This window comes from Protobothrops mucrosquamatus, unplaced genomic scaffold (assembly GCF_001527695.2).
Source record: "Protobothrops mucrosquamatus isolate PMUCROS unplaced genomic scaffold, P.Mucros_1.0 scaffold378, whole genome shotgun sequence".
NCBI classification, from domain to species: Eukaryota; Metazoa; Chordata; class Lepidosauria; order Squamata; family Viperidae; genus Protobothrops; species Protobothrops mucrosquamatus.
In genome coordinates this window covers 1,005,237-1,017,386 of record NW_015386710.1, presented here as the reverse complement: position 1 = coordinate 1,017,386, position 12,150 = coordinate 1,005,237, and the positions used below count along the sequence as shown (strand labels likewise).

The 12,150-nt window shown below is 38.9% G+C and overlaps 1 pseudogene; it reads right to left on the bottom strand.

The window, feature by feature from the left end:
• Positions 1-1,396: 1,396 nt before the first annotated feature.
• Positions 1,397-11,801, bottom strand: LOC114922556 (annotated as a pseudogene).
• Between the last annotated feature and the right edge of the window lie 349 nt (positions 11,802-12,150).

The window sequence follows — 12,150 nt, the reverse complement described above, 5'->3', positions numbered from 1 at the left end:
GCCGAAAGGAAGGAATCCCCAGTGCATCCTGTGAAAGAACTAAGGAGGGGAGCACAGCCAACTAAGGAGGCACAGCCAAAAGGAGGGGTGGCCATAGGACAGGAAGCGTTAGGGAACCAACCCACAGCAACAGGCACTCGGACACAAACCAGGCAAACGAGAGTAACCATAAGGGAGGAAATGATCCCTGAGTTTAAGAACACAAGGACTGATGCGGGACAGCTAGAAACAATACGGCCAATTGGGGCGGGCAGACCGGTAACTCACTCCATGAGCAGAGCGCAAAAACAATCAACTTTATAAGCAAGCTCCCAAAACACCAATATTTTACTCTGACGGCGTTGGCAGTTAGCCGTCGAAAACTAAATGTATTAAAACAGTTTTGTTTGTATTTTATCCTGGTGTTCGATTATATTCTTGTATATATATATAGGCAACCCTGTATGCAGACAATATCACAATCTTTTCTATTTTCCAAGTGGCCATGAGACTATTCCTTTACGCTGTTGCATCATACAATACAGAGATAACTTTATTATCAATTATTTTAAAAACCACAAAACTTAAATTTATGTTTTCCAGAATTTCCTTTATACATTATCAGAATGAGCAGCATTGAACAAAGCAGGTCATTCAAATATTCTAGACATTCTAGTCCAAGCCTTGACATTATGGTCCAAAACAATATCTGAAAGTTAAAGGTATAACAAAAGCACCATCCTTCTACCTGCAATGATGATAGGTACATCATATATACAATCAAAAACTTCAGAGCAACGAAAGTAGTATGTTATCTACTCTACGGCATACTATGTATATCTGTCTTAATGATTAAATCAATGTTTCTGAGGGCCCCATTCTGTCTGCCTAGATGTGCACCCAAGTCTTTAATAAGTCTAGGAACTACCATTATCCTGATTTCATTAAAAGCCTGAATTGGACTCTGCCATCTGGGATACATTCTCAAATTAATATCTGAAGAATCCTTTAGTGGTGTTGACTTTGCAAGCTTTGGCTTTTTTCCTCATGGCTATAGATTAAAATCCAAATATTCAATATCTTACTTCAGCTCTTCTGGAAAGAAAATTCAGCAGCACATATATTTTCAAAGGCACTCCAGGGGGATCTAAAAAGTCATAATGATCATTACAACTGCATGATCAACCTGTCTCTTTGTACATGTGTGCATTTTTGATGCCTGTGCAAAAGATGCAGGGCTTTGTATTTGGGCTTTCCCCTACAGAATATTAGGCAAGCCAGTTTGGTGTAATGGTTAAGGCACCAAGTTAGAAACTGGAAAACCATGCCAGATGAATTTTGAATATTGGGACTTTTACTTAGATTTTAAAATCATTAAATAAAATATACAGCTTTTTGTGGGAACCAAATTTTTTGTTTATGTTAAGTCATATACCGTTTGTACTCTTTTTGCTTCATATGTAGGCAAAGGTGAATTGCTAGACAAGTAACAAGTCTTCATGACACTGGCAAGACCTACATTCTTCACTATAGCATGTTCCCTGTGTCCAAAGGAAACTTTGAAATGCATGTCCAGTTCTGCTGTACTCAAGGATAAAGATAATAACACCCATTCATGTTTCCCTGTTTGTATAAGAAGAGTCATGCTGTTACATCACTACATTACAGAGCAGTTCTGGCTTTGCTAATCTATTGCCAATGTGTTGCAATTTCTCTGCAGTTGCTTCCAAGAATGACATCTTCTAGTTCAGTATTTTTCAGACTTCACTCTGTAATGGAGACTCTCATCTCTAAAGAAGCCCAAAGGTTGGAGAGTTTGAAATAAAACTGGTTTATTAAATTACCAAAGGAATATAGTGATAACAGGTTGAGGCCAGGAAGTTCACACATCTTAAAATTGCCTCGTTTGAATTACACTGCTCCAGTTCCTTATATAGATGATTGTAAAATAATTATTCAATTAGACCAGACATGTCAAACACAAGGCCCGGGGGGGGGGGGGCGGATGCAGCCCGCGAAGTGGTTTCATGTGGCCCACCAAGCCATCCTGGAAACAGTGAGGGAACGGCCCCCACTGCCTTGGCCCTGGCTCAGGCCACCCGGCTGGGAGCCAATGTACAATTTGTGGTGGCCATCTATGCTGAAACACATTCAGTCTCCCTCTGACTTCACCCATCATGAGCAACTTGGGTAAGGAGAGCAAGCACAGCAGTAGCAGCCTTGAGGAGGAGGTAAGTGCAGCTGGGCACCCCCTTGGGGAAGTGGGGCTGGGCTTGGTGCCACGGGTGCTTGAGGGCCAGGCTGGGCATTTGACCTCTGCTGCCCAGGGCTCCGGGCAGCCCGCACCACCATCCAGCCCCCCCATGGCCTGAGAGGAACAGTGAGGCTCCTCCAGTGGACCATGCCTTGGCACTTTTCCTGGTCCCACCCCCTTCTGCCAGAGACCCTCAGATCTGTCCCACTCCTGCCCAGGCCCCCACAAGCACCATTGACGCGAACAATGTAGAGCTGGCCATGCCAACGCAGTAGGCCACACCTACTCCCTCTACGCCCACCCAGTAGGCCACACCCACCCTGGCCACACCTACCTGCCCCCCCAAGGGCAACTGCAATGCTGATGCGGCCCTCAATGAAATTGAGTTTGACACCTGAATTAGACAGTAGCCCTTAGAATATCATGAATTGTGATATAACCTACACAAGATCTGTGTTGGCCTGACAATAGGTTATTGGCGTTGTCCAGTAATCACTATATTACTTTACTAATTTGAATAAACCAGTTTTATTTCAAACTTGAAAATTATAGAATGCCTATAGATGTTATGTTGACTTTCATGAACAACATAGTGGATGGACAATCCAAAGAAATAAACTTCTTCAGGATAGCGTACTAGCTCCTATCCTGTCTAACATATACACCAATGACCAACCATGCCAGAAGCTACTAGGAGTTTTGCTTATGCCAACGATCTGGCAATAGCAGTGCGGAGCATAACTTTCAAGGCTGCCAAGGAAAAATTGACCAAGGGTCTGAACCTAATGGCTATGTGCTACAGGGATAACCAGCTGAAGCCAAACCAGCTAAAAACACAATTCTGTGCTTTCCATTTAAAAAAAAAATGTGAGACATCAAGAACACTGCAAGTATGATGGGATGGTACAGGCCCAGAACATTGGGCTACCCCCAAGTATTCGGGAATAGCTCTAGACCACACACTTACCTTTAAGAATACCCAGTGCCTTTCTTCTAAAAAAAAAAAGGTGCCGGAACTCACACACGTTATATAACCCACCTTGCCTACCCTACAAGGTTCCATCCAAAAAAGGTGCCGGAATTCCGTTCTGGGCGTTCTATGAGAAAAAAAGCCCTGAGAATACCTTTTTTAATACCAAACAGAAAATATTTGCTAGGAACAACATTCTGAGAAAAATAACAGGCACTAGATGGACACCCAACCACACACGTTAAGAACTTCCATATTAGAGCTACATTACTCTGTTGGAGGATATGCTAGTTCTGTTTGATACAGATCAAACATGCAAAACAGGTGGATGTGGCCCTAAATGAAAAAGTGAGGCTGGTTACTGAGATGTCTAAAACCAACCCAATACAAAAGATGCATTATTTAGCTGGTATACATACCCCCTCCAAAGTTCTGCCACAAAAATGCTGCCCAGAAACATCTAAGTTTTGAGGAAGCTATTCCTTGATCTCAGTCTTGATCTTAGAGGTTAAAGTGACATCTGCAGAAACACACCTATTATACGGCCATCAACCTCTAAGATCAAGACTGAGATCAAGGAATAGCTTCCTCAAAACTTCTGCACCTCCTAACAAGCAGCTGCCAGAGACAGCTCTGGAACTATGAAAGGCGAGTAAGGAGCTACCAGGCAACTGAACCCAACCACATGATTGTTGTCTATTGCCTGGTCAAGAATAACCTTGGCCTGTTTGGAAATCTCTAAAGAGACTGCATGCCGGGATAGAAAGATCAAAGAACAATTTAAGAAAATGAGTCTTCCCTATAGAAGATACTCTGTGTGAATGTGGGAAAGAACGGTCCATCTCACACACATGCTATGGTGCATACAATGTCCTTCAACGTGTACTAGGAGGAAGACTTCATGCTGTTGATGTGGACCAATACTGGGTGAATGTCATCTAGCTTTAATTCTATTTATTTTACATACCTTTTATATGCACTATATATCTATGATCTATTTTATACTTATTTTACCTGCTCAGTGTTGAACATTATATGTCTATAATTTGAAGGTGGTTCTAACACAAATAAAGAAAAGATTTCAAATTCTCCAGCCTTTGGGATTTCTTTAGAGATAAATGTATCCATCACAGATTGAAAAACAGGGTACATAAGCATCTCATCAACAAAATGATGAAAAATACATATATCTCATTAATCAAAACCAGATGCACAGCAAGTAATAGAACATCTAAGTGTTTTAGGGCTTATTCTCATATTTCTCTAACTGCCCCACAAACTTTTACTACATGATCTACCCTCAAAGCCTGATTGCATCTCAGCTTAAAATTATCATTATCAGTTTTGATGTCAATTTTTTTTCTTTTCATACTCCTATTTAATATGGAAATGCTCCCTCTTCTCTGGTCACTGCCTTTCATTGTCATTTTGGCTTGGGTTGTTTTCTGCAGAGGCAAGATTGTTGTTATTAGGCCATTTTTACTGAAGCCGAGTTACCATTCTCTAAGCACTCCTCAGACTTTGTGCTAAAGTCCACATACAAATAATAATATTAAAAATAATTAGTTTTCAGTCTTTGTTTTCTCCCATAACTGACCCAGTTACGAACTTCCCTGCTATGTACCCCAGTCTTTTCTTTATCCCCTTTCTTGAAATTCCCAAGTTTAAAATCAAAGTCAGTAGTCTTGTTTCAAATTCACAAGCAACCAGGTTATGTTATTCATCATGGGCCACTTTTGCTACTACTTACATCTCAGTATTATTTTGTTGAAGTCCCCTTTCAGTTTATCAGAGGTATTGTGATTTATTTCACTCATCTGCCTTCAACAACAAATATACATTCATTCAGTCCTACAATTGGTCTTTCAGGGCTACAACTTTTTCCATCTGCTCCATTCAACTTAAGATATTAAAAATGGACAAACATGACCCTAGCTGTTTTGTCCACTTACTACTGTTAATCTCTTTCATGCTGAGGATGGTTATCATGGTCCTAGTCATATTTGTCTTCACCTGGTGTCCACATATGTTGTTATTGTCACTACTTGTTGAAACTCAACAATGCTTTATAAGGCCAACAAAAACAGCAAACAAAGAGTAGACGGGGGGGGGGGGGTTTCCACTAGGTAGGCCAGATTATGAACTCATCTTGGCAAAAAGGTGAAACTACTTTTACTGGGATTAGTTACAAGTCTTGCAAATCTGATTGTGCTATATGTTCCCCTTCTCATATTTCAATGAATTAAGGAAATCTTTTTCGGTGATCCTTCAAATGCTTGTCAAGACATTCTGAATTTTAAAAATGTTTTAGCCCACTTGGCCTAGGCAATGGCTATTCCTGTTATCTATTACAACTAGCACACAGATTTGAATAATACAATAACAGTAATGATCGACCAGGATGTAAAAGGTAAAATACAGTTAAAGAAAATTGCAGATAAACTGTATTAGAAAGACTGGTATGAAAAATAAGTTCTATGAGCAAAAAGAATTTTCCTTACATTTTGCACATTTTGTACATTTTTTTATAATTTATTCAATTTCACATGCACTTTTTTCTTAAAATGGAAATTTTAAAATGGGTTTTACATACTTTGTATAAATCAGGTAGTTTTTCCTCAAAACACAACTTTCCTCCCTCTAGAGGTTAATAGCGTCCACTTTAAAATGTGTAAACCTACTGCCATCTGCAGGGAATATCTGATTTATTTTTCCCCTGATGTAAATTGTCTATTTCCTCATAATTAGAGAATTCTTCATAGATTTCATTTTGTATCTTGTTTACATTGCAATTAATAATATAACTAATGATCAACCTTACAAATCATTAGATATCTACAATGGATAGTATATTGGCTACTTCAGTGTATTTGACTGAATAGACTGGGGTGGAGATATTTGAAAGAAAACAAATCTGTCTGAATTTATTCAGTTATCTTCCATGACCTTTCTTTAAAAAAGCCTATTTAAACATTGAGAGAGCTCAACAATTATCAGCATAATTCCCTGTAGATTTATCCTTTTAGTATTATATCATGTTGACATCAGTATGCATGAAAATTGCATAATTGTTGATAAATTTTAAAAAATGGGGATTTAAGGCAAGCATAACACATGCATCCTTAATCATGCATTCTCTGCCAAGATCCAATATGGCCAAAGTTTTGCTGTTGCATTAAATTCATTTTAACAAAAAAAAAAAACCTATTTGTACATGGTTTAAAGACACCCTGCACTGATTTATAAGAATGGACGATATTTGTTTGTTTTTTCAAAATTGACATAATTAAAATTAATTTTATAAGTTTATTATAACTTTTTAGAAAGACAAGATAAAAAAACCAAGGCTTAGGAGCTTCAGCTGACTTCCCCAAAAACTCTTAATAAGCGTGAATCCATATAAACACTAGTAGTAATATTATGAAATAATTCAAATAATACTACTTAATATGGATAATTTGCAAAAAGCTAAGATAAACTTAATTTTTAAAGTTTTTAAAATAGTTTTTTTAGAACTCAGTTCTACAGGGTATTAGGATTCTTTGTTGCTATAAGTTAGACATGAAAAAACAAGCCTTTTTACTGGGTATTACTCAGTAAATACTCAGTTCTAACAAACTCAAAAGTCAGTTTGTTCAAAACTCAGTTTGTTCTGAGTATTACCCAATAAAAAGGTCACCTGGGTATTACTATTTAAAACTGTATTTATCCTATAGTTCAGACATGTCAAACTCTCGATGTCATGTGACGTCGCGAGACGTATCAGGACAGTTTTGCCATTGCCGGTAATGGGGTGGGCGCGGCTTCCGGATGACATGTCCGGCCCGCAGGCCGGCAGTTTGACACCCCTGCTATAGTGTAAGCATTTCATGAGTAACAAGGTCAAAGTAATTTCTATGACCAAATGCTTTTCATGTCTAACTTGTGGCACTAAAGAATCCTAATACGCTGTAATAGTATGCAACTGGGGAACACATTACTTTTCAAGCTGAACTGAATTCTGAAATTCCTTATCCTATCTAGTGATTCAAATTGAAATAAGTGTCCAATGTTATATTTGCAAATATGGAAAATAAAATACATGGTCCCCAGTAGTTCATAATTTATGCAGATCTGTTGTAGTCAAAGTTATTGTACTCCCTACAAACTTAGTACCCATTGAATTAAAATTGTCACTAAACGAAGCAAGTACACATAGTTCTTGACTTATAATTGGTTAATGACTGTTCAAAGTTACAACAGAATTCCCTACAGCTATTCATGACTTTCAAAGTTATAACAGCCACAAACACACACACATACATACGTATACAGTATCTGGACACGTGATCACATTTTGGGTGCTTTATAGCTCTTGGCAGAGGTCACGTGATTACAACTTCTAACATTTTTGCCAGTTTTTAGTGTTCACTTCCTGTTTCTGACAGAAAAATCTCATTGGGAAAATTGATTTGCTTAACAGCCAGGGTATTCACTTAATGATTGCAGCAAAAAAATTTAAAAAATCAGGTTTGATCTGACTTAGACTTCAACAATTTACAACTGTAATTCCAGCGTAATTATGGTCATAAGTGAAGGACAACCTAATAAGTATTATGTGTTCATGAGATAAGAAGTTCCAGGAGTATCAAAGGATGCTAGTACTTATCTGACTATAATGCCATTTTGCCTGGAAATCTATATTAGCAACATGTCTTGCAACTTTTCAGAAAGCTAGTATTGCACACATGCTTAGCATTTCTTTTTTTAAAATTCAGTGATGTCCTAGCTATGTTTTTAGTGTACAGTACCAAATTCATTCCATCAGAATATATTTATTAGCTATTTTTTCCACTTACAGTACTTCAACCTTCTTTATGGCTGATGATATTCAGCTATACTCTGCCATCCCTGACTGTGACAAGTGTTACTCTCAAGTTTCTTTTCTGCTTACCCAAAAAAGCTCTGGTACAGGAATACACAGAGGCAGAGCACACATTGAACAAAGCTGGAAGTCTCTCACCCTCAAGTATTTCAAATTGTCCTTATCCCTGCTTACTGTTTTGGTTTTTCTAAAAATCTATACTATTTTAATCAATCTAAGCATTTTCACACATTCTCTTAAAAAGTTCCTCAAGTTGAGTTTAATTCCCTGGTATCTGTGTTAGACACATCCATCCAGTTTTCCTGTAAAACATGGAAGTAGTTTGCTTTTGAGTGTGTGTGTGTGTATAACTTACTCCCCAATCTAGCCAACAATATTACTCCATGTGCTAACAATATTCAGACTCTACTTAGCTTTTCATCAAGATAATGTAGGTACTGCCATCTACCATGATACCGGTAATCCTTGGCTTATATCAGTTCATTTAGTGACCCTTCAAAGTTACAACGGTACAGAAAAAAGTGACTTATGACCATTTTTCACACATATGACCTTTGCAGCATTCCCCTGATCACGTGATCAAAATTCAGACGCTTGACCACTGACTCATATTTCTGATGGTTGCAGTGTCCCAGAGTCACATGATCAACTTCTGTGACCTTCTGACAAGCAAGGTCAATGGAGAAACCAGATTCACTTAACAATCATGTTACTAACTTAGCAACTGCAGGATTCACTTATGTGTGGCAAGAAAAGTCTTAAAATGGGGCAAAACTCATTTAACAACTATCTCGCTTAGCAACAAAAATTTGGGGCTCAGTTATGGCTGTACATCAAGGATTACCTGTATTCTATTTAAGGATCCTTGTCATTCACAGATAAAATTCAAACATAGGTTATTGAAGTCGAAAGAAAAAAAGACAGAAAGTTGTTTCATCAGTGACAGTACTTTCTCTTGGAAAGTAGTAAGGGAAATTTGAAAGGTGTAGCTTTAAGGATTAACATACAGACCCTGTAAGAGGTAATACTAAATGCCACCCTTCAATTTATAAATGAGAAGATAAGCTGTTGTTGGGAATGAGCTGCAACTGACAAAAACTTCAACAAAACTGACTCAGAAAAGGTGCTACTAGACACCTCCTGGTTTCTGGCTCGGACAAGAAGAATTGAAAGAAGCTGTGCTTTGTAGTTCTTTCTTTCTCGGAGAGCACGTTGTTTTCCTCTTCTGCTGCTTAAGCGGCTCTGGCCAAAGCGCTGCAGCACCTGCGGAGGTAGCGACTTTTGTAGCCCCCTCCCCAAGAGAGGAGAGAGCAGAAGCAATGACGCCGGACAAAGACAATCGGTTTCTGGGCTCTGTAGCCGAATCCCAGTGAAGGTGGGTATTAGCCTCCGTCAGTGTCACAGTGTCTCCTGAGGCAGAATCTAGCCAACACAAAACTTTTTCTGTGTCTTTAGCATGAAATATTGGTAAGGTATTTTATGCTATGGATGGTATAGTTAAGTAATACTTTTATGGAGAAAACTCAAGTCCTCTTAACTGATTTCCAACAGAGCTTTTTCTTAGCCAATTGAGACAAAATATTGAGTGTAAAATCCAACATATTTGGATTTTAATCTATAGCCATGAGGGAGAAAGCCAATGCTTGCAAAGTCAACACCACTAAAGGATTTTCCAATATGAAATATGAGCCTGTTATCTCAGATGGCAGAGTCCAATTCAGGTTTTTAGTGAAATCAGGATAGTTTTTAGACTTATTAAAGACTTGGGTGCACATTTAGGCAGACAGAATGAGGCCCTCCGAAATATTGATTTCATCATTATGACAGATGTATATAGTGTGCCATAGAGTAGATATTGCACTTTTAGTTGCTCTGAAGATTTTGATTGTATATATGACGTGCCTACTATCGTTGAATGAAAAGGATGTTGCTTTTGTTATACATTGAACTTACAGATATCGTTTTGGACATTTCAGACATTACCATTATAAGCTCTACAATAGTATTCTGGCCATCAATTTATCTTGAGAAAACATATCCACCTGGAAGCTCTTCTGGGATTAAAAGTCTTGCTATTTGTGCCCAGAGAATGAGCTGTGTAATAGTTGACCAAGGTGCACATTGTCGTCTCCCTCTTGAAAAAAGCAGCTTATGAGCCAGGCTTGAGGACAGTTTCTGTTTTTTTTCCATACCAGGAGGCATCAACAATACTGACTGGTTTTGTAACCATAATATGGTTGTGCTTCAGCTGATGAATCACCACATATCTGAAGTCACACACAACATCACAAACTATAAAACCTTCATTGCAGTTTGAGAGCAAGCAATTAAATTTCATTTTTAATGTGTGTCATTATGTCCACAGTAAAAAGTGACAATAAAGGTTATCTATCTATCTATCTATCTATCTATCTATCTATCTATCTATCTATCTATCTATCTATCTATCTATCCATCCAGAAACAACAGGACTTTTTAAAGGCTCTGAAAGGCCCAGAATGAAAAATAATCATCTGAACATTCCCCCCTTTTCTCATTCATCTTACCTTGATGTAAGTTTTTTTCCTCCATCATTCTTTGGCCATTGAAAACAATACTATGATATTTGCATGGAGAAAACTGTACATTTAGAATATATTTTAGAATATATTTTAACTGATTTAATTGCTTTGAATGCAAAATGCTGATCAAAATACTGATCATTTCAAATACAGTTTATCAATTTATACTCGCTGAGGTTCCTTCTGTGGGAAGTCAGCCCCACAGAGAAGGAAATATTAAAAGGGCAGGAAAATATATTTTCTCAAAGGATCTCGAAGAGGCAGGAAAGCATGCCCAGTTTTCTTAATAGCCCCAAGTCTCCCTTCCCCAAGCAGAAACCAGCTCTATAGAGATGCAGATGTAAATCCAGGGAGCTAGGAGATTAAGAAGACAAAGACCTAAAATCTACATACCCCATCCAAACTCTAAGAGTAATCAGCCCCAGGGAAGCAGGATATGACCTTTGGACATAATAAGATTGACCCATCACCATCAGAATACCAGAAAGGCACACTCAGACTCAGGTCAAAGTTCATGCCACAGGAACAACTCCAAACAAAAGGCTCCAGAGAGTATAAAAACCCATTCCCTACATGTGTTCACTCCTTTTTTTGATTGGATGGCTTTGGTTACATGGTCAATGTTGTTTTCTCTGCAATAGTCAAATATGTTCTTATCTTCCTCCCTGATGGTTTCTTCCTGATACAGTGAACTGATAACTGGACCTCCATATACAGTTTTTCCTTCTTTTCCTTTCTTTTCTCATATCTGTGGATTCCATGTAGGGTCCAATTTTTTCACAGCATCAATGTACTCTCGCATTGCCTGCTCAAGACTTGTGTCACCTAATGCTTTCCAAACTTCCCATTTCTACTTGCCTTCAAAATAAAAAAATACAGGTTTGGGAATGTTGCAATAACCACATTTGACCTGCTTATAGCGCGCGTACAAATAGAGAAGCTGATCCTTGCTGGCCGCAGCCACCAGCGTCGGGATGCGCTGCACTGCCGTTGAACTGCTCGGTCAGGTTTAGTGGGGGGACGAGCGGCTCTCCGAATCGGAAGCGGAGCCTGGAGACTCCCCCAGCCCGTCTGCCACCATCACGGCCGTGGCTCCATCTCCTCTTCTCTGGAGCTGCAGTCGTCTCCTCTGCCCATTCTCCCTACGCCTTTAGCTGGGAACAGCGATGCCATGGCACCCACGCTTCCGCCCGGCCCGCAGCCTCATTTCACGGACTCCCTTCCCCTCCCCCTCCCCTCCAAGGAAGCGCACGGCCAACAGCCAACAGCGGCTTCCAGCCAGAGACAGCTGCTTTAGAAAAGCCAAAATGGTGGTGAGAACTTTAAGGGTAGTCATATGATTTGGACATTTACCCTTCAATAGCTATGTTGAATTTGATTATAACTTTAGTGTTTTCAGTAAAACTTCAAACAGTACGATGTCCAAGAGTTGAGAAGAAGTTCATATAAAGATTGTAGAATGTTTCTTGATGATAGAAAAAATCCATTCCTAAATTGCAACATGTGAATAACAGAGAACTTC